Source organism: Emys orbicularis, chromosome 4 (genome assembly GCF_028017835.1).
Source record: "Emys orbicularis isolate rEmyOrb1 chromosome 4, rEmyOrb1.hap1, whole genome shotgun sequence".
Lineage (NCBI taxonomy): Eukaryota > Metazoa > Chordata > Testudines > Emydidae > Emys > Emys orbicularis.
The window spans coordinates 98,355,547-98,381,572 of NC_088686.1; positions in this window are offsets into that span (position 1 = coordinate 98,355,547).

Consider the following 26,026-nt stretch of genomic DNA (forward strand, 5'->3'; position numbering starts at 1 on the left):
GGCGGAAGCAGAGTCGACGGGGGAGCGGCGGCCGTCGATCCCGTACCGCGAGGACGCGAAGTAAGTCAATCTAAGTCGATCTAAGATACGTCAATTTCAGCTACGCTATTCTCGTAGCTGAAGTTGCGTATATTAGATCGATTTCTCCCCCCCCCCCCCCCCCCAGTGTAGACCAGGCTAAAGACAAAATCTCAAGAACTAGGGATGTTCTGCCTAGTCTTTCTCTAGGAACATGAGACCCACCCACAGTGAGACTTTGAAAATTTGTGGCTATCGGGAGAGGTCCCGGATGATTGGAAAAAGGCAAATATAGTGCCCATGTTTTAAAAAAAGGGAAGAAAACCCAGGGAACTACAGATCGGTCAGCCTCACTTCAGTCCCCAGCAAAATTACGGAGCAGGTACTCAAGGAATCCATTTTGAAGCACTTGGAGGAGAGGAAGGTGATCAGGAACAGTCAACATGGATTCACCAAGAGCAAGTCATGCCTGACCAATCTGATTGCTTTCTATGATGAGATAACTGGCTCTGTGGATATGGGGAAACCGGGGTGGATGTGATATATCTTGACTTTAGCAAAGCTTTTGATACGGTCTCCCACAGTATTCTTGCCAGCAAATTAAAAAGGTATGGATTGGATTAAATGGAATATAAATTGGATAGAAAGCTGGCTAGATTGTCGGGCTCAATGGGTAGTGATCAACGTCTCAATGTCTAGTTGGCAGCTGGTATCAAGCGGAGTGCCCCAGGGGTCGGTCCTGGAACCGGTTTTGTTCAACATCTTCATTAATGATCTGGATGATGGGATTAATTGCACCCTCAGCCAGTTCGCAGATGACACAAAGTTGGGGGGAGAGGTAGATATGCTGGAGGGTAGGGATAGGGTCCAGAGTGACCTAGACAAATTGGAGGATTGGGCCAAAAGAAATCTGATGCGGTTCAACAAGGACAAGTGCAGAGTCCTGCATTTAGGAAGAAAGAATCCCATGCACTGCTACAGGCAGGGGACCGACTGGCTAAGCAGCAGTTCTGCAGAAAAGGACCTGGGGATTACAGTGGACGAGAAGCTGGATATGAGTCAGTAGTGTGCCCTCGTTGCCAAGAAGGCCAACGGCATATTGGGCTGTATTAGTAGGAACATTGCCAGCAGATCGAGGGAAGTGATTATTCCCCTCTGTTCGACACTGGTGAGGCCACACCTGGTGTATTGCGTCCAGTTTTTGTCCCCCCCCACTACAGAAGGGATGTGGACAAATTGGAGAGAGTCCAGTGGAGGGCAACGAAAATGTGCTGGGGCACATGACTTACGAGGAGAGGCTGAGGGAACTGGGGTTATTTAGTCTGCAGAAGAGAAGACTGAGGGGGGATTTGATAGCAGCCTTTAACTACCTGAAGGGGGGTTCCAAAAAGGACGGAGCTAGGCTGTTCTCAGTGGTGGCAGATGACAGAACAAGAAGCAATGGTCTCAAGTTGCAGTGGGGGAGGTAGGTTGGATATTAGGAAACACTATTTCACTAGGAAGGTGGTGAAGCACTGGAATGGGTTACCTAGGGAGGTGGTGGAATCTCCATCATTAGAAGTTTTTAAGGCCCGGCTTGACAAAGCCTTGGCTGAGATGATTTAGTTGGTGTTGGTCCTGCTTTGAGCAGGGGATTGGACTAGATGACCTCCTGAGGTCTCTTCCAACCCTAATATTCTATGATTCCATGATTCTGTGAGGTATCTGTTTTTAAATAAGCAGAATTATAGGTAATGTTTCCTGTAGTATGTGAAAATAGGTGCACCTAAAATGTCGTGGGTACACCTCAGAAGATTCATTTGAAATATTATTCTGCTAAGGCTGCAAAATGTGTTCCTTCAAAACTATTTGCACGTCTCTTGAGTTTGCAAATGAACAGCATGCAAGTACAGAGTGCACCCATTTCACTCTGCTTTGAAATTGTGGCTCTAAAAGTCACCTGGGAGACCTCAGAAAAAAATGTCGTTTTTTTCAAGGCTTAGATTAAGGTAAACTGAGCAACCATATTGTTTCTTCTTTGTAAGGATATCATCTTGTTTATGAATCAGCATTTATTGGAGACCAAAAATAAAATGGAAAATGTACATGAAAGATGAATATACGTAATATTTGTTGCAGGCCAGTTAAGGTGTTTACTAACTCTTTCTTGAGAAATGTGAAGAACCACTTTTCTTGGAATGAAGTAGCCTGCTTTTAATAAGGTTGTTTAATTTGCTGTTTGAAATTTAGTAATTGAACTTCATAGTCGTGGTTTTTATGACTCTCTTGCTCATGTAGTGCCAAATTCTGCCCTTAGTTAAACCCATGCAAACTTGCCAAGTCATTGCAATTGCATGGCTGTAACTGAGGGGGGAATATTTCATTTAAAATGTATTCTAGACATATATCCTTGCAAATTATTCACCATCTTCTCTCCTGAGCGACCGTACAAACTTTCTGTTTCCTAAAACTGAAAAGTGGTATCTTCCAAAGGTGGCTTGATTTGGTCTGGGCTGCTGCTTTTTCCCATTTATAGTATTCTATGCCACTCATTCCACTGGGTTGGTCAGATACTTTTATCTCTTCTTCCCCTTCCCACTTCCACATACTCATAACAGTGCCTACTTTCTACTGGCCTTTCAAGGGTGTGCCATTTGGTTCCTGTACTCTCATCTAGGGTGACCAGACAGAAAGTGTGAAAAATTAAGATGGGGGTGGGAGGTAATAGGTGCTTATATAAGACAAAGCCCCGAATATTGGGACTGTCCCTATAAAATCAGGACATCTGGCCACCCTACCCTCATCATTCTAGGGAAGGGCCAAGATGGTGCCTCTCCAGTTCCCCAATGCAAAGAGGAGCATGGGTGGAGGGGGAGCGCTTCAATAATCTTGCACAATGTAGGGTAGGTTACCTAGGGGGGTTTCATTCCTTCCTTCCGTGGCTCAGTACCTGGAGATAGCTTATTCTTTTCTCCATTATCCGTAAACACTGGGGAAAGGAGCAGAAATGGATCTGGTGGAAATAACTCTTTTTTTTAAGTATCAGAGGGGTAGCCGTGTTAGTCTGAATCTGTAAAAAGCAACAGAGGGTCCTGTGGCACCTTTAAGACTAACAGAAGTATTGGGAGCATAAGCTTTCGTGGGTAAGAACCTCACTTCTTCAGATGCAAGTAATGGAAATCTCCAGAGGCAGGTATAAATCAGTGTGGAGATAACGAGGTTAGTTCAATCAGGGAGGGTGAGGTGCTCTGCTAGCAGTAGAGGTGTGAACACCAAGGGAGGAGAAACTGCTTCTGTAGTTGGATAGCCATTCACAGTCTTTGTTTAATCCTGATCTGATGGTGTCAAATTTGCAAATGAACTGGAGCTCAGCAGTTTCTCTTTGGAGTCTGGTCCTGAAGTTTTTTTGCTGTAAGATGGCTACCTTAACACCTGCTATTGTGTGGCCAGGGAGGTTAAAGTGTTCTCCTACAGGTTTTTGTATATTGCCATTCCTGATATCTGACTTGTGTCCATTTATCCTCTTGCGTAGTGACTGTCCAGTTTGGCCAATGTACATAGCAGAGGGGCATTGCTGGCACATGATGGCATATATAACATTGGTGGACGTGCAGGTGAATGAGCCGGTGATGTTGTAGCTGATCTGGTTAGGTCCTGTGATAGTGCTGCTGGTGTAGATATGTGGGCAGAGTTGGCATCGAGGTTTGTTGCATGGGTTGGTTCCTGAGTTAGAGTTGTTATGGTGCGGTGCGTGGTTGCTGGTGAGAATATGCTTAAGGTTGGCAGGTTGTCTGTGGGCGAGGACAGGCCTGCCTCCCAAGGTCTGTGAAAGTGAGGGGTCATTGTCCAGGATGGGTTGTAGATCACTGATGATGCGTTGGAGAGGTTTAAGCTGAGGGCTGTAGGTGATGGCCAGTGGAGTTCTGTTGGTTTCTTTTTTGGGCCTGTCTTGTAGCAGGAGGCTTCTGGGTACACGTCTGGCTCTGTTGATTTGTTCCTTTATTTCCTTGTGTGGGTATCGTAGTTTTGAGAATGCTTGGTGAAGATCTTGTAGGTGTTGGTCTCTGTCTGAGGGGTTGGAGCAGATGCGGTTGTACTCTAACTCAGGAACCAACCCATGCAACAAACCTCGATGCCAACTCTGCCCACATATCTACACCAGCAGCACTATCACAGGACCTAACCAGATCAGCTACAACATCACCGGCTCATTCACCTGCACGTCCACCAATGTTATATATGCCATCATGTGCCAGCAATGCCCCTCTGCTATGTACATTGGCCAAACTGGACAGTCACTACGCAAGAGGATAAATGGACACAAGTCAGATATCAGGAATGGCAATATACAAAAACCTGTAGGAGAACACTTTAACCTCCCTGGCCACACAATAGCAGATGTTAAGGTAGCCATCTTACAGCAAAAAAACTTCAGGACCAGACTCCAAAGAGAAACTGCTGAGCTCCAGTTCATTTGCAAATTTGACACCATCAGATCAGGATTAAACAAAGACTGTGAATGGCTATCCAACTACAGAAGCAGTTTCTCCTCCCTTGGTGTTCACACCTCTACTGCTAGCAGAGCACCTCACCCTCCCTGATTGAACTAACCTCGTTATCTCCACACTGATTTATACCTGCCTCTGGAGATTTCCATTACTTGCATCTGAAGAAGTGAGGTTCTTACCCACGAAAGCTTATGCTCCCAATACTTCTGTTAGTCTTAAAGGTGCCACAGGACCCTCTGTTGCTCTTTTTTTTAATTCTCCCCTGATGGTGGGGGAGGTAGCAGAGAGAGATCTTGCTTGGATTGTGAGTGATAAACAGTAAGCCACAGCTGTGCAGGTGAAGCCTTGCATATGCAGGTGTTGTCGACAAAATACAGGTACCTTGACAGCCAAGTGATATGTGGAAACCATTTCTCTGAAAGACATCTTGACTTACCTGCCTTATTTTACTACGTAACACAGACTTCATTTCACTGTGTCTTATGTTGAATTGACATAAAAATAATTCAATATTTGATGAGATTAATAAATTTGTTGTTTTTCTATTTCAGCAATTAGGGATTGATCCTGTTAGTAAGTGTTGTTACTATTCTTTGGATAAACTGCACATGTACAGAAGATGAAAGCATTATTTAGCTTATCAGAATGTTTAAATAGTGCTGCTGAGAGCATACTGCTCTGTTTTCCCATTCAATAGCAAGGAAAGTAAAGAAAGGCTCAAATACACTAATGCAACAGAACTATAATACACAGAGCCCTGAACTATGACACTTCCATGAGATCAAAAAGCTGATGTGAGATCTCACATCTTTCTTCTTTAATGAAATAGCTCCATTACAAAATAGCTAGAGGCAAAACTCTGTGTTGGCTATTGAAACTATATCAAATCTAGCCAACAAAAATCTTCTTTGGAACACACCTGACCTACAGTTAAGCACATAAGGCTTAACTTATGCGTTGAATATCTAGTTGAAATAATTGCCTTTATTTTATAAGCTTTTTTTTTTAGACATGTTAATCCTAACAACTAAAACTGTTTTATTTTAAAACATAAGCACTAATTAAGTCACTAGAAAGCTTTATTTCTAAGTATCTTGTCCAAATACAGTTATGTCTGAAGCCACTTGTAATTATTATATATGTTTATTACTGGACATATCCGCTATGCTTTACAGCTGCAATTCAACAAAGAATTTTTGGTTAAAAATACTTCCTTTCATTCCATTTCTTCACAAAGGATTACTCGCAATTTCCCCCTAGGTGTATGCTTTTTATGTTTTAAATTATATTAAAATGATTTAATTCATTTTATCTTGCTCTTTAAATTTTTTAAAACATTGGCACATATCCCTCACATATGATCAGTTCTGATTTTAGCAGATAAATTAAAATACATTTTCTATATATTTAGTGAGAAATGTAACATCATTTGGATTTTTAGGAGTGTTTCTAGTGCTACAACCACATTTTTCTTGTAAAGATGTAGGCACTACTAAAGAATGTTGTGTAACTCTGATTATTATATAAGAAAGAAACAATTATGTTCTGCTTTTATTCAGGATTTTATTTAGTCAAATAAATATCATGTTTTAGGTTTTTCATTTAAAAAAATCACACACATGGATAAAGGGAAAAAAAACAACAACAGCTGTATGATATTGATACCTGAAGTCAAACTGTACTGTTGTTGGATAAAGGTCAATTTTGAAATTATTTCTGACTATGGCATGTAAAAATCGGTAGTGTTGGGGTGGGTTTGGGGGATTTTTGTTTGGTATGTATACTAAAATCACTAATATAAAACACTGAAGTCTCATTTTTGAAATTGTATAATAGTTCTGGGTTTTTTGTTAATGATGGTTATACCTATTCCTTCATTCATTAATATATATAATGTTCTTTGAGATCCTCTGATAGAAGATCTAAGGAAATGCAAAGTATTATAACCAGATTATTATTTTCTATAGCATGATCTTTGGCTGAGTAATGTTATTTCTTTCATTTCTTTTGGCAGACTTGAGAGACAGGGACATTAACTAAGACTGTTTTATCAGTTAAGAGAAAATAAGCAAACATGCATGTTGAATATTTGGGTGGCAATCAGATAATTTAATACCTGTTAAAATAAATTTGCGAAGTCCTACTTTGGACACTTAAAAAAATCCAAAAACTGATGATAAATATAGGATGTTATAGTGAAACAAGAATAGGTAAACCCATGAACATAAAACAATGCTAGGTTCACTAGCTGTTAATTACAATTTCAAACATACAAACTGTTCAATATCTTAATCATTATATCAAAGTAACACAAATTTTGTGCAATATGATAGAGACTTTCCATGCTTCCCTCGGGAATGTCACAATATTGGGTGTTTTAGGTTGAAGAATGGGGAGCTAGCTATTATTATTTTATTTTACTGTAGCATTTAGGAACCCCAGTCATGGGCCAGCTCCCCTCCCACATTGTTCTGTTTGTACAGCACCTAGCACAAAAAAGAAGGAAGAGTACAAAGAAACAATGAGCCTCTCTCTGTAAAGAATACTTCCATTGAGATTAGCTTGTTTGTCCAGGCAAAAATTTCATACCTGGCTATTTTATTTCTACTTTATTGCTTATCAGTTCATGATTCACTAGGCTTTAACTGGTCAAATAAAAGAAAGTTTATTATATAATTTGTGCTCTCTTAAGGAATCTCATTCACAGATCCACACTTGCTCACCTGTCTCTTATTTTGCTCAGAGCTTGTTAAATAGGCATATTTCCAAGAAACTGAAAGCTTAACTTGTACTAGCATGCCTTCACCCTAATTAACTTTGAAACGTCAATGGCTTGTGTGGTTGACAACTGGCACAAATGGATCCTTTAAGAGTGTGGAGATATGGTGAAGATGCCTTCAGAGAATTCAAATTATAGGAAGGAAATCTGATTTTCATTAATAGTAATTGCTGCTGTATGAAGTAATCTACTGTAGCCACTGACTTCTCTTTCCTTATAATGTGAACTCCAGTATTCCAAGGGACAGACAAAGTTGATCTGTACAAAATTCTGTGTTGTCTTTTTTTTGTATTTTGGTTAATTTGTAGTTATTCTTTATGTATTAAGTTAATTAAAACACAATGTTGTTAAACATTAACTAAAATAAACAATATTTAAAATTAATGTTTGTTAGGTGCTCAGATACTGCAGTGCTGGAGGCAATTGATTACTTAGATAGATGGAAGATAAAATGCACTTTTCCAAAAAAGTGTAAGCAGCTTGCACCCAAGTGAAACTTTTACTTACTCTTGACCCAGTGGGGAAAAATATGAGGCCTCAACCAGAAAAACTGTCTCTGAGGTTGTGTGGGGGAAAGGGATGAAACCTCACTCCTATGATGGTGTTTATGCCACTCCCTCCAGCAGCTTTACCTGTTGTTTCAACACCTCTCCCAATATGACGCTTCCCATAGGTACACATGGTTGTGAGGCACCTCAGTACTACCTGCCCGTAGCATGAGGAAGCTGTGCCTGATGGGTCGGTTCCCTGAAACCACCAGCCACAGGCAGAATAAGCACTCCCCTCTCAGCCCACAAAGATTCTGCTGTCCCTCTACAGGTTAGCAATGGACACACTCCAAACCCCGAGACCGGAGCATACCCCTGCGCTGTCCAGCCCTTATCCATGGGACACTCACAGAATTACCAGAATTGTGGTTTCCAAAGGAACAGTACACAACAGCTTACCAGTTACACCTTGTACCACAGCTCTGCGTAACACACAACACTTAGATTGTTTATAGAGAAAGCAAGGATACATTTATTTAACAAAGAATAGAAATTAAAATGATAGCAAATAGAAATGTTGGAAACAATAGGTTACATATAAAATCATAACATACCTACTAAAGCCTTAAATGTAACTAACAGGATATTATGTCATAAGAGCAAAAGCTCACTCCAAATTCTTCCAATGTATTGCAGCCGGGCTTGGCTGCCAACTTCCATTTCTGAGGCTTCCTCATGGTAAGGGTGGGAGCTAGCAAGGTGCCTCACAACCCTGAGTACTTCCAAGAGTTGTCACATCCAGCAATCTGATGAGCCAATGAGGTAGCCTGCTATGTCTTTCCATAGCTGGTGACAGACCTTTACTCAAGCAAACCTCGCCTCTGTCTTAGCTGTTTTGTGTTTTCTTTTTATTCTAATTTTAAGATATTTTCAAGCTGAAGTCCATGTTGCAGGCTATAGAGGGACTATTTACTCAGACAGAAATCTGCCCATGACAAACCTCTGACCAGAGGGCTGATATCTTCTTAGCCCACCATTTTAAAGGGAGATATTCAGAAGGAGAAGAGGTTTCAAAATGTCTTCCTTAGGACTTAGAGCAAGAAGTGGCAGAATGACTCTTTTAAATACTTTTGCATTTTATTGTGGTGTGAAATTCACATTATAGTTCTCAAGTGGTGGATGGAAAATTCACAAGTGCAAGAAGCACAAGCAATTTTTTCCCCAAAAAATGTTTTTAGTGGAGTATTTGTTCTCAAATTGTGGTCTGTGGGAGAGCTGGCTGGTTGCAAAGAACTAATTCTCTTTGTTTACAATTTGCATTAAAAGAAATTAAAAATACATTAAAAATACCAAGGCCAAATTTTGTCTGATGCATCTCCACCAACTTAAATGGAGTCACATGGGGTGTAAGTTAGTGTGAAATTTGCCCCCAATTTATTGCAAAGCTTGATTTCCTTGACACTTTCACCAGTAATGCAATTTTCTTCGTAAAGCTAGACTCACAGTAGAGGAGCTTAGTCCCAAAATTTGGTCCATCTACCCCTAATTAATAATTGTAATTAAAAACTGCTTGTTTCAGTTGTCACATTCCAGTTTTAAAGTTAAGGTCAAAGTTGATATTTAAATGACATTGTTTTGTTCAAGTTACATCACTGATTACTTGCTAAAAGTATGAAGTTAACATTGGTGTTTTGTTTTATTATCTAATGAAAAGAGAAGGGCTCTTTTTACCATTTTTGTGCAAAATATTTTATATGCGTATGTAGCTAAAACTGTTCTTTGGAGTACTTCGTAAATCTCCAAATCTGTTTTTTATAAATGTACACTGAGAGTAAATGAGAAGTGCTTATTTGGATCTGCTGTTATTTAACTTGTTACTAAAGGAGAAGTTTGGCCTGGGAACCAAACTACTTTCTTTTGTTTTATGTACAAGCCCAGACAGAAGAAATAAGAATAAGCTCATTGGTTTGTGAACCAAATAGTTAATCTTTGCAAGTATCTGCATAGGTTTCAAAATGTGGCTTTGTTTTTATAATGAAATATATTTTTATTCCCAGACAAAATTTATGTTAAAATGGAGTTCTTGTTGAGAGTATATCAGTAATTTATGGTAAAATACATTATAAGAGGTTGTAATTATTCCTAAACCAAATGCTATAAGTCCAAGAGTTAAGGTTAAACTTGAAAGAAATACAAACATGTTAGGGTAAGAAATATACAGTTGGGGCACCTAAACAACCTTAACTCTGCCCTGTAATGACACTATGAGTAACCATATGATTAAAGTGTTTAAGTGTTTGTGGTCTCAGATTAGATTCAATTGATTTTTAAAGACACGGTGATATCAAGAGGGAAAAACAAAGTGTTCAGGGTGGTGATAGGTGCACGTCTTACTATTTATGTGTTTGATCTTTTTTTTACATTAAAAATACTGTCACCTACCTTGTGCCAACAGTTAGTCCTCCTGTCTTTTTTTCAATAATTTTGTGAAGTTCAGAGTTCTCATCCTGACTCTGACACAGGTTATCTCTGTGGCCTTGGGCAAATTACTTGTGGCCCAATCCTTCTTCTACTGACCTCAGCAAAAGTATTGGGTCCATCACCTGTCTGCTTTTTCCCCCTATGTAACACCTATTCTGGCTATGGGGTAATGAGTTTAGAGTGCTTTAAACTTAAAAAAAACAACCCACTATTATTTGAAAGGCAGATCTGTCTCCCATTTGACATTATTGGAATTTCTGTGAATTGAAAGGAGACAAGGAGTGATTGATCAGAGCTATAGTATCTGTTATACTCAGCAGATTTCAAGTTTAGGTTTTAATTTTTGTTTAAGTTACTTGAACATATCACATTCTTTAAGAGAAACATTTGGCGTCCTTGATATTCACTTTAATCTGAAAACAAAAATGTTCCTTTTCATTGATAAAATATCCATAAAATATTTTCCCTGAATTTTAAATTTGAGCTTTTGATCTACATAAATTGCCACCTTGAATTGCATATTGTATGTTGCATGATGCTATATGAAATAATATCAAAAGAAGCAACATTGCAGGTTTCTGTTGGAGTTAATCAGTCTCTAAGGTGCCACAAGTAATCCTGTTCTTTTTGCGGATACAGACTAACACGGCTGGTACTCTGAAATCAGAATTAGGTTATTGTCATTTACGTAAAATGGGAAAAATCCCTCCTGGAGATAAAGTTTTTGCTTTTTTAAAGTTTACAAATCTAAAATGAGCTTAATCCATTGTTACTTATAAACTATTCCAGTTTGGCTTATCATTAAAGAAAAATATAGTTTGTTTCTTTCCCTTCTCTCTTTCCAGCTACGGAATCCTATCCCAATTAAGAAAATTATTCAAAAATAAAATATTTTTCTCCTTTCCCTTTCCTCTCCTAGCTAAAAGATCTGAACTCAATCCTTGCTTTTTCAATGCAGGTAAGCACTATTTATTCATGTCTCAGGGACATCCAGAACCTTTAGATAATCAGAGTTTCATAAAAATGACAGGTTTCAGAGTAGCAGCCTGAGTTTCAGTTCCTATATCATTTTTGGATTTGGGGGGGCAGATGACCGAAATTAATTCTGGATAACCAGGATTTAGATAGTGGGGATCTACTTATAATTCAAATAAACCCTCTGTTTTCATTACAGGAAGATTAAAAATAACTCAAATCAGGAGATTTCTATCTCCTGATTTAGCTGAAGGTAATTTTGAGATATTCAGTATTTTACCTGTTCTTCCATTTAATCTGTTTCCTAACTATGCTGTGATAGCATAGGTTTAAAAAAAGTGTTCCTAAAAATGCTTTCCATCTAAAATTTTTAGCTCTGCAGGCATGAGACACTCATGCTCTCTAACCGCAGTACGCAGTAAATTTGGGTTAGCATCTCCCCTCCCCCATCACCACCTTCTGTGGATGCTTAATCCACATACCCCTCACCTCCACCCATATGTAGCATATGGCCACTAGTAATAATATCAAGTGGACTCCTCTGAGCGTTTTGACCTTCTGGTGGGGGAAGGGAGCTCTAAAAGGTAATACTCAACTAAAATAGCAACAGAGAGCTTTACAGTCAAACATTAATATATAGAAACCTAAAATTGGTGATCCATGTAAAGAAATAATCCATGACAAAAATCCATGTCTAAAAAAATAAATAAAGGGAATTTGGGATTTTTTTCTAGATGGCTTCTGTAGTTTTACTTAGCAAAGAATCAGAAGCTTCTGCAGCAATTAATTCAAATCAACACAGGATTAACTTTGAAGTTTAAAAATAGCCTCCATGCCTGAGGAGAGACCAGTTTTAGGAACTCATGAATGAGGCAGATAGCTGATTTGTAGCAGAGGGACTAATTTATGTATATGAAATCTGCTGCTGTTTGACTGTGCAGTCTGGATTGGTAGATCATAATCTTTTTTTGCTTTATATAGGTAGACTGGGTGCTTGTGCAGTAAGGAATAATATTGATTATTTTAGATTAGTAAAGACCCAAATAATAGAAATGACCGAAATTGTTAATGCATTTGTTTTCACCTGTATTACTGAGGAAACCATGAGTTTGAGAAAACTTGCTGGAAAGTGGAAGGAAAACACTATATATACAAGCAGCAAATTGAAAAGCAGTTGGAAATCTCTAAAGCTCTTACTTTTTTTGGTTTTAATTTTTTTCTTGAAAAAATATTGAATTTTTAAAAATATATTTATATGATTTGTGTAGTGAAGAGTACCCCACCATTTTAGAATAAACCCTGAAATCAAATTGTCAATTTCTAATAAGGATAGTGCTACTTTTCATGTGTTGGTTTTTGTAATAGTTTTAAAATTAATTTATCAAGCTTTCTTTTTTATTGGAAAATATTTAATTTCAATAAGTCTTTAAAAAATCAGCTCTTTAGAGAATTTGTTCATATTAGCACATTAACCACATATTTTCAAATACATGGTTCATAATACACTATAATTTTGTAACAATTTGTACAAGAATCTAATCATTATTGAATACCTATTTCCCAGAAGCAGTTTCTTCTGTTTAATGAATAAATTTCTCAGAAGTGGTTGATAATATGGCTTTAAAATATTAACAGGTAGTGGTATTTTAAAAAATGTTGACTCAGGATTTTATGCCCTTTTCTGGTAATTTTCTTTCTTTCTTTTTTTCTTTCTTTCTTTCTTTCTAGATTTTTGCCATGTCACTTTTCTGCTTTCCCCAAATCCTTAGTTTGTGTTATGTCTCTACCCCACAAAAAAACAGAAGAAAAAACATTTCAGTTTCCTAGTCTCTGTGCCAAATTCTGGATCAACATGTACTCTCTATCCAGGTGTTCATAACTATTGTGAGAGCAGCACTAACAAGCTCCTTTATTCGGATAGGTAGCAATTAAAATGTATAATCACACCTTCTCCACCACAGACTATTCCTCCTAGGTGCACCTATCACCGGTTTGGGGTTTTGTGTTTATGGGTGGTTGCTGAGTCTGAGTACTTACCTAAATATATATATGCCACACTTCTGCCCTAGCCTAAAATGCCCCTCTCTGACTGCTGACCATTCCTCAGGCCACCTGAGACTATGACTGTTTTGGGAAGGAAGCAGAGTATGGGCAAATGACTTCTCCCAACTATCTTATCTTGGCTGTAAATTTTCCCCAGAGAATACTCATAGAATCATAGAATATCAGGGTTGGAAGGGACCTCAGGAAGTCATCTAGTCCAACCCCCTGCTCAAAGCAGGACAAATGCCCAGGTTTTTTTGTTTGTTTTTTTCTTCTTCACCAGTTCCCTAAATGGCCCCCTCAAAGATTGAGCTCACAACCCTGGGTTTAGCAGGCCAATGCTCAAACCACTGAGCTATCCCTCCCCCCTGTACACTACACTTGCTAGAATTTGCCCTCACATAAAGACCTATTCCAGCATCTTTAAATATGTCTTTTTGCTCATCGTCTGTCTCTGAATCATGAAGCATATGCAGTTCTTTGCACACTTTACCATTCTTTTTTCCAAAAAGCAATAAGAGACGCTATCTCAACAGGCAAACAACGATTCCACCACAGACATGGTAATGTCATGGGTAGAAAGTACTGATGCATGGGCGGAGGGTATAATAGGCGCCTCCCCAGGTGCTGCAGCTGCTGCCAGGTGCCCGGTTGCAGGTTTGGTGGGGGGGAGTTTTTGCTTTATTATGCACCATGGGGGTTCGGGGGTGGCTGAGAAGGTGGTATATGCTATTCAGCTTCCCAGGTTCATCAGTAATCTCCCTGGACTCTCAAGAGATTACTGATGAACCCAGGAAGCTGAGTAGCACATACCACCTCCTCAGCTGCCCCGGAACCTGCATGGAGCATATCAAAAGCTCAGGTTCTTCTTTGGGAAGAGATACTGTCACGCTGCGGCATTTCCCGGGTGGCTTGGGGTCTGGGAGGGGAGGTGAGGTACGGCTGCGGCTGGCCCGGGGCTCCTCCGGCCATGGGGGGAGGGCACTCAGGGTCTTCCAGATGGGAGGTGGGGCTCATTATTCCAGCTGCAGGGGGGCAGGGAGTCTCATGGCTCTGGCTGTGAGGGGCGGCAGGGGGCTCAGGGTTCTAGCCCAAGGGGGCATGGGCAAAAGGGGCAGAGCCAGGGGCTAGCCTCCCCAAAGGTGGGCTGCACCCGCCGCCCATGGACTGATGCCTGTGTAGAGCTCTTCCTTGGGACCAGCAGTTAATTGTCTTATATAGACTCATAGACTCATAGACTTTAAGGTCAGAAGGGACCAATATGGTCATCTAGTCTGACCTCCCGCATGATGCAGGCCACAAAAGCTGACCCACCCACTTTCCCTTGAAGTCTTTAAATTAAGTCGCAGAGAATCCTCCAGCCTGCGACCCCTGCCTCCTTGCTGACACTGAGACATCTATTGGTATATCTCTGCATCAGGCAGCTGGGTGATGTTAAACCTATTGTTATTGCTAATGCAGAGTCCTTCGTTTTTTTCTTTTTTAAGCAATTCTTCCTCTTGGTGCCTACAAGTTAATGAAAGATGTAGAGGAAAATATTGGTGTTACCCAGATGAAAGAACCTTTTATGTAAAAAGTTAGAATGAAATTGGTCAAGTGACTAACTATATTTATCAACTACTTAAGCTCTGAACTAATTTTTCATGTTGTTTATTCTGAAAAACTTTTTTATTAAATTAACAAGAGAGTAGCATTTTATAATCTTGTGAAATTTGTATTAATCAAACTGAGTTACTCAAGGTGGAATAAGAGATACATTCAGCACATGACAAAAAAGGTGGAGCTTTCAAAAAATGGTATAGCCTTATAATCAGGGAAACAATGCCAATTCAGGAATGCAAATCTTAAAAAAAATTCTGAAAAACCTGGCATGTATCTCGGTCCATGGCTGGTTTAATTTATGTGGCAGATATCAAAGCTAACACTATCTGATGGCATTACTGAAAAGTAACAGGATCTTGTTACTTTTTTACGCTCTCACACACAAACACACACACGCACACTTTTTTTTAAACAATATTCCTTCTACATTACATGACGATATACTGACTTGTAGGATTTAGTCACTCTCTGCACAACTTGGTTGGATCGTTTATGATATGAAATTAGATTTGCTCTTCTCGGCCACAGAGGATTTCAAAACTGTTTCTTAATCCATTGCCAGAACCTGTCCAAAAAAACTAAAAAGCCATCACTAGCAGCAGACTGTGTTAGGGAAGTTATTGTATGTCATAATGCTGTTAAGCCAAAACAAATCTTGGATACTGTGTGCAGATAGAGATGTATGTTTATGTGAAAAGTGTAACAAAGATTTGCATTACTGCCTTCTATAGTGAAATATGAAGTTTCCGTACATGCATGTTTGAAATGTATGTAAAAGTAATATTTTCTTAAAACTCAGCCTTAATATGAACACTCATTACAGCCTTGTTTTGTGTGTGCGCGCGCGCTCTCAGAAATTGGCTACCCAGAATTTTACAGTAAAATACTAAGGGCCAATTTTATAACCATTAGTCATGTTGAATAGCACTTCCTCATGCAGTACTCCCTTTAACTTCAGCATGAGGAGTGATGAGTATGGGTTGCATAATCAGGCCCTTGTATAAAGGGAGAGAAATGATAATAGATATAAAATACTGACATTCTTCTTTGAGAATGTGTCAGTGTAGATCCCGCTGTAGGTGTGCATGCACCTCGTGTGTGAGAGAGCAGAAAGATTTTTACTAGCAGTGTCTTCCGGGGGCACACATGTACCCTGTGCCTCCTCAAGCGCACATACAAGAGCATAAAGGGTGAGATGGCTGCAACCCTCCGTCAGTTTCCTCTTACCACCAGGGGCAGCCACAAAACCTAGCAAGTGTCTGAATGGCTAGCTGTTAGCTTTGCTTAAATCTTCTACAAAACCTTGTACAGATTGTACAGACCCTCAGAAGCTTTCTGATTCTTCAACATATGGCCACTGTGCTCTGTATCAACCCATCTGAATTGAGTACTGATAGTTAGACCCTCTGTGTGTACACACAACTCCCTCCCCCACATAGACCCCTCCATATAGGATTACGTAACATGGTGGACTTGAAACCGGCAAGCTTCAAGCTCTGTCCATCCTGTGATGGGCTAATTCCCTTGATAGTTGGATACAGCAGGTGTCTCTTCCATTTAGGAGAGTGCACACATACTGAACAAGAGTGCCTATCAGTCTCCGCAAGAATGCATCAGTTTAAAGGCGCCAGGTTAAAGCTTCATCTCTTGAAGGGGGGGTACTGAGCAGCAGATCTATGTTTCTGTCTCCCCCATATCTTGTGGATGCAAAAGTGCAACCTGGAAGAGGGACTTTGTGACATTGCACTCCACATGATTTTATGAAAATTTGCTAATGAGTGTGAATATAATGTAACTGGGATATGCTTAATGCAAAAGGTCTCTTGTAAGGTATCATTACAAAGCTTATAATCTACTGAGTGTGGTCATCCTATTTGTATAAATGTATCATTCTTGTATCTGAAACTAGAAATATGACTCTGAGGTCCTATTGTAATTATGCAAAGTTTGGGCCATTAATGGTGGTTTGGAATCTTGATGGCTCCCATTAACCAGGACAATTGACTGTAGATGGCTTTGTTTACTTACAAGCCTTCCTGTGAGTCAGGCCGGGAAGAATGAAGGCTTGGGGTCTCACAGAACATGTGATCATGTCACCTGGTACTGGAATCCATCTTAAACCTGGTGCTTTTCCATTTAGAAGGAGGGGTGGGGACCCAGAGAGACAAAAGATTCCCGCCTTGTGCCAAAGCTATAAAAGGGGATGGAACAGAATAAAGGGGGCTGCAGTCATGAGAAATCCCCTAGCTACCATCTGAGCTGGAACAAGGACTGTACCAGGGAAAGGATTGGGCCCAGATTAGAAAGGAGTCTAGTCTGTGAAAGAAGCTTATTGGAACATCTCTGAGGGTGAGAATTCATCTGTAATCAGTTTCTTAATGTATTAGGCTTAGACTTGCGAGTTTTGTTTTATTTTGCTTGATAACTTACTTTGTTCTGTCTGTTATTGCTTGGAACCACTTAAATCCTACTTTTTATATTTAATAACATCACTTTTGCTTATTATTGAACCCAGACTTAGTGACTGATACCTGGGGGAGCAAACAGCTGTGCATATCTCTCTATCAGTGTTATAGAGGGTGGACAATTTATGAGTTTACCCTGTGTAAGCTTTATACAGAGTAAAACTGATTTATTTGGGATTTTCCATCTGGGCAGTGAAACACAATGTAGAACTGGTGGAAACCTTGATACCAAAGATCTTCACAACATGTAGCATCTGAAGCAGGCTGGACTAGCATTTAACTCTCTCAAGGTTCACCTTGCAGTTATATTAGTGTGTCATGCTCCAATACAGTCATACTTGATCTTCTCACCTCCAATGGTATCAAAATTCCTCAAGAGTCCCCTTTCTATGCATCTTCCAATTAGAGACCCAATTCACATCTGGGACCTCAACATTGTCCTCCTTAATCTCATGGAGCCTCCTGCTGAAAACTGTTGGATTGCTCAGTAAACTACCTTACCATCAAGACGGTATTTTTGGTGGCCATCACCTCAGCTTGGTGAGCTTCAGGCACTTATGGGTGGACAGCAATACATCTCCTTCCATAGGGACACAGTGGTGTTGAGACCACCCCCCTAAGACCACCCCTAATATGATCTTGGAATTCCACCTGGACCAATCAGTTACCTTGCCTGTCTTCGTCCTGAAACTGCACTCAATGCAGGGTTAAAAGATGCTGCATACTTTGTCCATCTCCAGAGCTTTTCTCCATTATCTTAACAGGACCAAATCTTTCAGGATTCCTCCCCAAATCTTTGTGGCTACATCTGGCCCATCAAAAGGCCAAGCCATCTCATCACAGATAACCTCTAAGTGGATCACACAGTGCATTTCCTCCTACTGTCAGATGGCTGGAGAGCCTCTCCCTCCAGTTGTCAAGGGCATAGGCAACATCTTCTGTCTGCTTCAGGAACATTGCAGTCTCTGAGATCTTTAAGGCTTGCAACATGGAGCAAACCACTGACTTTTGTTAAACGTTATACCTTTGGCAGCCAGGTTCGGGAGAGCAGCACTACAGTCACTCTTTGACTAACACAGCTGAAATTACTCACTCCCATTGTCCAGGGAGAACACTGCTTGCTAGTCCACCGACAGTGGGATTCACACTGACACATACCTGAAGAAGAAAGGTTACTTAAATTACAGCAACTGTGGTTCTTTGAGATGAAGTAATCAATGTGGATTCCACTGTAATTGCATATAGCACGCACAGATGACCCCAACAGGTGCTGCTATTAAAGAAAATCTCTGGTCTTATGTGCATGAGGTGCATATACCCCTGTAATGGGATCCATAATGATTACAACATCCTGAATAACCACAATTACTAGAGGGTAAGTATCTGGTCTTTCCCTGATATTTAATGTGAGTACATCTAAGGGAATGGGTTCATTTTCTCCTAATATGATCCACTGTCAAGCAGAATATGGAAGCTTTATACTTGGAAGCTGAGAACTCATCTTTAAAGGAAGGGAACACAAATAAATTAGTGGAAAAAACAGAGATTGAAGAGAATTCCTGGAATACCTTGAATCTGACACTGATAATACTCTGATTAGTCTGACTTTCTTGAAACTTAGGTTATGATTAAGGTGTGTTTGTAATAGCACACCTAAATGTTAAACTAACTTGAAACTAGGCCTTTCTAACTGGTTTGCTATAGTTTTATTCATTATGTATGCAGGTATTCACATATTAAATAAGATATAGGGTAAATTTTTCAAAAGTGCTTAGTTGACTTAGGAGCCTAAATCCCATTTTCAAAAATGACCTAGGCATTTACAACCCTAATTGAAAGTCAGTGAGACTTAGGGATCTAAGAGTACATCTACTCCACATTTTAAAAGCTTGCAGCTGAGAGTCTCAAAGTCTGGGTCTACATACTTGGGCTCATGCTACAGTACTAAAAACAGCACTGTGGATGTTGTAGCTTGGACTGGAGCTTGGACTCTGAAGCCCACCTCCCTCCCTGGGCTTTATATTCTGAGCCTGAACGTCTACACAGCTGTTTTTAGTGCCATAGTGTGAGCCCAAGTCTGTAGACCCGCGCTGTGAGACTTCTTGCTGCTGCAGGTTTTAAAATGCAGTGTGACATACCCTAAGTATTTAGGTTGCTTTTGAAAATGTGATTTTAGGTGCTTTTGAAAATGTTACCCATACTGTTCTATACTCAGGATACACAGAAAAGCGAAACAATAGTAATTGTGCTCTTTTCTCTTCTTTACCTCTTTCAGGATTGGCATACATATGCTGATATTAAAATATAGGCTACAAGATTACTAGTTAAACTGAAAAATATTGTGAAACATGTTAAGGCAATGCAGTGTTGCAAGGTTTACCAAAATCCTCGTGACTTGTTTCTGGCATGTTGCCTTTGCAGATCAAATAAAAAGACTGGGGGGGAGAGGTGCGGCAAACATTTTGTAACATGAGATATGCCTCAAATGAATTTACATCATTTCCCAAAAGTAAAGGAAGATCTCAAAAGACAAAGGATATGAATTTAAAATATTTTTCTTCATAGTGCATTTCATAGTATTTTTTCATTGACGTAGGGCCTGCTGGACGTCAGACAGATAAACTGCAAGAAAACACTGTATTTCAGCATTTCAGTTTGTAGTATTCTGTATATAGTTATGGTATATATGGTATAGCTATATGGTATATGTAGGATAGGATAGGAGAAACAGTACAAAACTAGAAGAATGATTGATAGTAATAGTGCCTGTTTGGAATGTTCCTCTTCTCAAAGAGAGAGATTTGGTTTTTGTATATATGTATTAGGTGATTGAGTTATTTATCTTTTATCTTGGGAAGTTTCTTGACTGATGAAAAAGAGCAGATCTTTTATGTCTCTCTCCTTCTTCTTTGGGAAACTAGCATAAAGCTAGAGTTTCCTCATAAGATGAGGAAAGAAGATGAGTAAGATGAGATAGAGCACCACATTGGCAGCATTTAGATCATAGTAACTATGAATAGTCAATAATCAACATCTATGCAAATAAAGGGGAATACAATAAATGCATATTAATTTGATAATTTAATTTTCATGAGTTATCAAACTGAAATTCAAAATGATCAAAATTAAATTATAAAACCAGTAAGGAAAAGCTTGGAGTATACTGGCAACCATAAGAAGAAAGAATACATTTTAAACATTTGATTATTCTTTAAAATAGAACAGTTCTTTTTCCAATGGAAAAAATCACTAGTTTATGCAATGCCCTGTTTGGAAGTGTTTGGTGTATGGTCAGCTGAACACCAGTATTTTTGGCTTGGGACCAGTAAGATATCACGTTTTAAAATAGTATAATTTATGAGTGCTAGTATTTGCTGAAACAACAAGGAGTCCGGTGGCACCTTAAAGACTAACAGATTTATTTGGGCATAAGCTTTCGTGGGTAAAAAACCTCACTTCTTCAGATGCTGAAGGATGTATTTGCTGAAGGTTGATAGGGTGGAAGATCATACTGGCATTCAGAAGCCATGGAGGTAAGGATGTGAGAACAGGAAATGAATTTCTGCAGGGAAGTTGCAGGCTGATTGCTATGCTAAACCATACATGCTGTTTCTGTTAGAAGGCAGTTTGTAGATAGATATACAGAGAAGAAAATAATAAAGGAGTGCTTGTTTTAAAGACTCTTTGCTTCTCTGTTCTTCTCCAGCAGCATCACAAGTAAATTAATGGAGATATCCCATCTCCTAGAACTAGAAGGGACCTTGAAAGGTCATCAAGTCCAGCCTGCTGCCTCCTCTAGCAGGACCAAGTACTGATTTTGCCCCAGATCCCCAAGTGATCCCCCTCAAGGATTGAACTTACAAACTCTGGGGCTAGCAGGCCAATGCTCAAACCACTGAGCTATCCCTCCCCTGAATCTTGTACCGATTTTTAGATAGCCACTCTGAAATTAATGATCGTAAATCTTTTGATGTTTATGGAATCAGGAGCATTTTCTATCCAAGAAATTAATTTTGAGTTGGGAAAAAATTGTCTGTGAATTTTCATTTGTTCAGTGAATTGCTTAGGACACCTGAAGAAAATGTGCTGGTCTAGATCTTCTGAGATACCTATATATAAATTGAGAGTTTTAATGAGAAAAATATGAAAATGGATAACACAATCAATACAGTAATCCCTCTGTTATTTATTTTAAAATTTAAATCCAACTTATTTTATACTGTCCCCACATCTGGAGATTTTAATATGTCACAAATATTTGTATATCATTGCATATTTATTCAGCTGGAGGTTTTAGAAGCCAGATAGGGGACAGCCAGTGCTTTTGGAATGTGAGAAGGTATGGAAATATTTTTAGATCATGAGATAAGTGTATTAGCTAGATGGTTTCTCTGGAAATGTATCAGAGGGGTAGCCGTGTTAGTCTGGATCTGTAAAAAGCGACAAAGAGTCCTGTGGCACCTTATAGACTAAGGGTATGTCTACACTATGGGATTAATCCGAATTTACAGAATTCAATTTTTGGCAACAGATTGTATAAAGTCGAATGTATATGGCCACACTAAGCACACTAATTCGGCGGTGTGCGTCCATGTACCGGGGCTAGCAGCGATTTCTGGAGCATTGCACTGAGAGTAGCTATCCCATAGCTATCCCATAGTTCCCGCAGTCTCCTCCGCCCATTGGAATTCTGTGTTGAGATCCCAATGCCTGATGGGGCCAAAAACATTGTCATGGGTGGTTCTGGGTACATCCTCTCCCCCCTCTGGGAAAGCAACAGCAGAAAACCGTTTCGCGCCTTTTTCCTGTGTGAACAGTGCAGACGCCATACCACGGCAAGCATGGAGCCCGCTAAGCTCAAGACAACAGTCATGAACATTGTAAACACCTCGCGCGTTATCGTGCAATTTATGCTGAACCAAAACCTGCAAAACCAGGCGACAAGGAGTAGGCTATGGCAGCGCAGCGATGAGAGTAATGAGGACATGGACATGGAATTCTATCAAACCGTGGGCCCCGGCCCTTTGGAGATCATGCTGTTAATGGGGCAGGTTCATGCCATGGAATGCCAATTCTGGGCCCGGGAAACAAGCACAGACTGGTGGGACCGCATAGTGTTGCAGGTGTGGGACGATTCCCAGTGGCTGCGAAACTTTCGCATGCGTAGGGGCACTTTCATGGAACTTTGTGACTTGCTTTCCCTTGCACTGAAGTGCCAGAATACCAAGATGAGAGCAGCCCTCACAGTTGAGAAGCGAGTGGCAATAGCCCTGTGGAAGCTTGCAATGCCAGACAGCTACCGGTCAGTCAGGAATCAATTTGGAGTGGGCAAATCTACTGTGGGGGCTGCTGTGATGCAAGTAGCCAAAGCAATCACTGAGCTGCTGCTACCAAAGGTAGTGACTCTGGGAAACGTGCAGGTCATATTGGATGGCTTTGCTGCAATGGGATTCCCTAACTGTGGTGGGGCGATAGATGGAATCCATATCCCTATCTTGGCACCGGAGCACCAGGGAAGCCAGTACGTAAACTGCAAGGGGTACTTTTCAATGGTGCTGCAAGCACTGGTGGATCACAAGGGACGTTTCACCAACATCAACGTGGGATGGCCGGGAAGGGTTCATGACGCTCGCGTCTTCAGGAACACTACTCTGTTTAAACGGCTTCAGCAAGGGACTTACTTCCCAGACCAGAAAATAACCGTTGGGGATGTTGAAATGCCTATAGTTATCCTTGGGGACCCAGCCTACCCCTTAATGCCATGGCTCATGAATCCATACACAGTCAGCCTGGACAGTAGTCAGGACCTGTTCAGCTACAGGCTGAGCAAGTGCAGAATGGTGGTAGAATGTGCATTTGGACGTTTAAAAGGTCGCTGGCGCACTTTACTGACTCGCTCAGACCTCAGCCAAACCAATATTCCCATTGTTATTGCTGCTTGCTGTGTGCTCCACAATCTCTGTGAGAGTAAGGGGGAGACCTTTATGGCGGGGTGGGAGGCTGAGGCAAATCGCCTGGCCACTGATTACGCGCAGCCAGACACCAGGGTGATTAGAAGAGCACACCAGGAAGCGCTGCGCATCAGAGAAGCTTTGAAAACCAGTTTCATGACTGGCCAGGCTACCGTGTGAAAGTTCTGTTTGTTTCTCCTGGATGAAAACCCATCCCCTTGATTGACTCGTTCTCTGTAAGCAACCCACCCTCCCCCTTCGATCCCAGCTTGCTTTCAAAGGAAATAAAGTCACTATCATTTAAAAATTATGCATTCTTTATTAATTGATTATAAAAAGAGGGAGAGAACTGACAAGGTAGCCCGGGTGGGGTTTGGGAGGAGGATAGGAGGGAAGGAAAAGGCCACTAAAAAAGTTCAATATAATGACAGCCTTTTGGTTGGGCTGTCCACTGGGGTGGAGTGGGAGGGTGCACGGAGCCTCCCCCCCCCCCCCCCGCGTTCTTACACGTCTAGGTGAGGAGGCTATGGAACATGGTGAGGGGAGAGGGAGGTTATACAGCGGCTGCAGCGGCACTCTGCTCCTGCTGCCATTCCTGAAGCTCCACCAGACGCCGGAGCATGTCTGTTTGATCACGCAGCAGCCCCAGCATTGCAGCCTGCCACCTCTCATCTCGAGCGTCCCTCATGGCCTCACGTTCACTGGCATCTTTCCTGTACTTTGACACTATGTCCTTCCACTCATTCAGATGAGCTCTTTCATTGCGGGTGGATTCCATGATTTCCGAGAACATTTCATCTCTTGTCCTTTTTTTTCGCCTCCACCAGACGCCGGAGCATGTCCATTTGCTCACGCAGCAGCCCCAGCGTTGCATCCTGCCTCCTCTGATCTTCCTGCCACCACCTCTCATCTCGAGCGTCTCTCCTCTCCTCACGTTGGTCCCTTCTTTCCTCACGTTGGTCCCTCATTCCTCACGTTGGTCCCTCCTGTCCTCACGTTCACTGGCCTCTTTCCTGTACTTTGAAACCGCGTCCTTCCACTCATTCAGATGAGCTCTTTCATTGCGGGTCAATTCCATGATTTCAGAGAACATTTAGTCTCTCGTCCTTTTTTTACACCTCCTTATCTGAGATAGCCTTCGGGACGGAGGAGGGAGGCTTGAAAAATTTGCAGCTGCGGGAGGGAGGGAAAAAAGGGAGAGAAGTATTTTAAAAGATACATTTTACAGAACAATGCTTATACTCTTTCACGGTGAACAACACTATTCACATTACATAGCACATGTGATTTCGGTACAAGGTCGCATTTTGCATCTTAATATAGAGTGCCTGCGGCTTTGGTGTTAGAGAGCACAGACGCAGGTCTGGGCAACAGAATTCGGCTTGCATGCGGCCATGGTAAGCCATTGTCTTTCGGCTTCTGCAGCTTTCCTACAAGCAGCGCCCTCCTTTCCCACATACCAAGCAAAGCCCATTGAGTGCTGCGGTTTTCCTGTTAACGTGCAGCAGAAGAAACCAAACTAACCCCTCCCATCCAAGTCTCTGGGATGATCGCTTTATCCCTCCCCCCACCGCGTGGCTGGTATCAGGAATCCCTGCTAGCTAAACGCGAAAAGCTCAGTGCCAATGATCCTCCCTTCCTCCCCCCCCCCCGCTTGGCTAACTGCAGGGAAGGATTTATTTTCAGCCACAGGCAAACAACCCAGTAGGAATGGCCACCTCTGTCCCCTTAATTAAATTCCCGTATTTCAACCAGGTTACCATGAACGATATCACTCTCCTGAGGATAACACAGTGAGATAAAGAACGGATGTTGCTTGAATGCCAGCAAACACCGGGACCATACGCTGCCAGGCTTTGTCATGCAATGATACCAGATTACTTGTTACTAGCATGGCGTGGTCAAGTGTCCTACCATGGAGGACGGAATAAGGCTGCACTGCCAAGAAACCTTGTGGAAAGGCTTTTGGAGTACCTCCAGGAGAGCTTCATGGAGATGTCCCTGGAGGATTTCCGCTCCATCCCCAGACACGTTAACAGACTTTTCCAGTAGCTGCACTGGCCGTGAATGCATCCCAAGTCCTCAGGGCAAATTAATCATTAAAAAACGCTTGCTTTTAAACCATGTTTTATATTTACAAAGGTACACTCACCGGAGGTCCCTTCCATGGCCTCATTGTCTGGGGGTTGGGAGGGTGCTTCAGTCAGGCTGAGAAAAAGATCCTGGTTGTTGGGGAGAACGGAGTGCTGTGTGCTCTCCACAAGCTCGTCGTCATCCTCCTCTTCCTCATCTTCCCCATCCGCAGAATCCTCAGGCATGGCTGAGATTACCCCCGCCTCGGAATCCACGGTCAGAGGTGGGGTAGTGGTGGCGGCTCCCCCCGAGAATTGCATGCAGCTCAGCGTAGAAGCGGCATGTCTGCAGCTCTGACCCGGAGCAACCGTTTGCCTCCTTTGTTTTTTAATAGGCTTGTCTGAGCTCCTTAACTTTCACGCGGCACTGTAGTGAGTCCCTATTGTGGCCTCTTTCCATCATGCCCTTGGAGATTTTTTCAAATGTTTTGGCATTTTGTCTTTTGGAACGTAGTTCTTCTAGCACGGAATCCTCTCCCCATATAGCAATCAGATCCAGTTCCTCCCGTACGGTCCATGCTGGTGCTCTTTTTTGATTCTCGGACTGCCTGGTTACCTGTGCGGATGAGCTCTGCATGGTCACCTGTGCTCTGCACGCTGGGCAA